The sequence below is a fragment of the Anneissia japonica genome, unplaced genomic scaffold (assembly GCF_011630105.1).
Source record: "Anneissia japonica isolate Jap-2015-1 unplaced genomic scaffold, ASM1163010v1 scaffold7586_len110223_cov112, whole genome shotgun sequence".
NCBI lineage: Eukaryota > Metazoa > Echinodermata > Crinoidea > Comatulida > Comatulidae > Anneissia > Anneissia japonica.
In genome coordinates, this window is record NW_022730785.1 from 17,926 (window position 1) to 21,195 (window position 3,270).

The window sequence follows — 3,270 nt, forward strand, 5'->3', positions numbered from 1 at the left end:
CAAAAAGTCCTTCAAATCAGCTGTGATTCCAGGCCAAAATACAGTCTCTCTCGCGCGCCGAAGCGTACTGTCTACTCCAAGGTGGGCGCTATGAAGTTCTTTTCTTATGGCTTCGCGAGTTCATCGGGGAACTACAAATCTGTCTCCTTTGAAGACTATATTGTCCAATATGGAGAGTTCATGTTTACAGTTAAAATATGGCTGTGCTTCTGGTGGGACTTGACTTCGATGTTCTGGCCAACCCGAAGTGATCAGACGTTTGACAGTCTGTAAACCTATGTCACTTGCCGTAGCAGTTTGGATATCTTGCAACTGTTTCTCAGGGACTGCAAGATCGGCAAGATGGATGCTCTCTGGTACTTGATTAACATTTCCGTGATCAGTAACGAAGGCTCTTGATAAAGTGTCTGCCAAATGCATCTTAGGGCTAGGCTTATAGCGAATTTCTACATCATACTGGCGAAGTCTCATAAAGAGGCTTTTGAGTCTCTTAGGAGCTGATGCTATCGATTTGTTACTAATGTTAACCAATGGTTTATGGTCTGTCCATAAGACGATTTTACGACCATAAGTGTACAAATGATGTCGCTCTAAGCCGAAAACCTGAGCCGAAAGTTCTTTCTCAATTTGAGAATAGTTGCGTTCAGCACTAGTCAAGGCTCTACTGGCGTACATAACTGTCTTGAAGGAGTGCAAATCCGAGACCGGCTTCGGAAGCATCACCTTGTCCTTCAGTTTGACAATTGGTGTCAAAGTACTTGAGAACTGGTGCCTGAGACAATGCTTGTTTGATATTGTCAAAAGCTTGTTGACACTCTGATGGCCAATTCCAAAGTTGGTTCTTGTGAGTGAGTTTGCGTAATGGTTCATTCAACTGTGACAGGCTGGGAATAAACTTGGCAAGGTATTTAACCATGCCATTTAGTCTCTGTACTGCAGCTGGGGAGTCAGGTGTATGCATGTTGAGCACCGCGTGAACTTTGCTAGGATCTGATTTGAGGCCATTCGCTGTCAACACATGTCCAATGAAGCGTAGCGATTCTAGCTTGTACTCAAACTTATCCTTGTTTAGCGTAATGTTCATTTTGCGGCAACGCTCAAGAAACGCTTTCAAGTTATGGTCATGATCCTGTGTTGCTTCAGCAAGTATTTCACCACATCCAGTGATAAGAACATCATCCGTGACAATATGTATGCCTTTGAGTCCATCTAGTGACTGATTCAGTTTTTGCTGAAAAAGTTCGGGGGCGGGACTTGTGCCTTGAGGCATTCGCAAATATTTCCAACGGCCCCACGGAGACTGGAATGTAGTCAGTTTCGTAGACTCATTATCTAGCTTACACTGGAGAAAGCCTTCATTCAAATCGGCTTTGGAAAACACTTTTACTCCATCCAATTCAGGAAGTATATCCTCTATGACAGGGAGAAGATAGTAGCTACGTTTAAGTGCGCAGTTGAGAGGCTGGGGGTCAATACATAAGCGAAAATTTACCATTGCTCTTTTCTACACAACAAAGGCTGGAGCACCAATCTGTTGGCTCTTCTACCCTTTCAATTACCCCTTCCTTTTAAAGTCTCTCAAATTCTGCTTTCAACCTTGATTGCACCGACAAAGGTACACGACGTGGGGGCGCTACATGCGGTCTTACAGTTGCATCCACATAGAGGGTGACATTACCAGGCATACAACCGCGACCACTGAAGACGTCCCGATATTCCTGACATAAATTTTCTTTAGCTTTGACATTTCATCTTGCAACTCGTTGACTATTGCAATGTTTTCATGATTGACTGAGATGAGTTGCATTTGTTGTGCTGTAGTTGAACCAAGGAGTGGGAGTTTATGTAGTCAGCCCTTTTGATTACTTATGACATAAAAAGGAACTAAGTACCTTTTACCATTTCTTGGATTTTTTAATCTTAATTTACATGTACCCAAGACAGGGACCATATCATTGCTGTACATACGTAACTTCTTACTGGTTTTTGTCAGCACCACATTTGCAGGTAAGTATTGTGCTGGCAACACATTGCAAGATGCACCAGAATCCACTTGCATGATCACTGGCTCTCTTGTCTTGTGCACATACATCTTGGCTACTATAGTACCTGACTTTGTACCTTTAGGTTGGACATTATGTACATTTTCATTATCTGGTATCTCTACCCCAAACAAGAGTTTGTCCACAAAACTTACAAGGTTTTCTATTCCCTTGAAATTTTTTAGTAGTACCCTGTTTACGCTTACTAATATAACTGACATCATGATTGACAGAATTTGTGGAACCTGAGTGTGACATAGTTTTTGCCTGTTTGGCCGTAGCCTCAAAGCTCTTTACCATTGTGATACAACTTTCGAGCGTAAGCGTGCTCTCATTTAACAATTCTTTTCTTATATCATCCCGTATCCCACAAACGGTTCTGTCTCTAATCATGTCACTGGCCATGTTGCCGTATTCACATGACGAAGCTAATTTACGCAACTTAACCAAATATTGATCAAAAGTTTCAGATGTATTTTGATCACACTTGTTAAAGCAAAACCTCTCATATATGACATTGGTTTGCCCACAGCAGTACTCTTCCCATAATTTTAATATGGTATCTAGATTTCCTTTATCTTCCTCAGTTTTAAAAGGTAGACCAGTGTGGATTTCCAGAGCTTTCTGACCGATATATGTGACAAATGCAGCGACACTGTATTCCATCGCCTGATTTTTTAGACCAGTCAGTAGCTCGTACGACGTCAAAGCTGTTTAAAAATTTGCCAATTGGTTTTCATATTCCCTTTTGAAGTGATATTTGGAGGGAGAGGAACCCTAATATTCTTCATACCATGACCTTGAGGAGGTACATTACCATCTGCATCTGGTGGAGGTTGCTCATTTTCATCACCAACAAGCATGTTGATTTCTCTATTATTTATCTAAACTAGTTATATGACTAATAATGACCTTAAAAAAATACTAGATTTAGACTTGTGTTTAAGCTTATCAACTATTTTAAAAATATACTCCAAGCTTATACACTATATTACACTCACTACAAGGGCTAAGATTCCCACTAAACTGTGTAATATGACTTTACCGCGATCCACAGCACATCAATAACTCAATCGCGGGGACGCTTGACGATGAACGCTATAACGTACAGTCACAAGTTTCCGAACGCTAGGCATACACAAAAGTCCGAGTTTATCACTGAAATGGAGCACGATGAAATCCAAATCCGGCACTTCTGGATACCATGTTTTATGTTGTAACTTCTAGA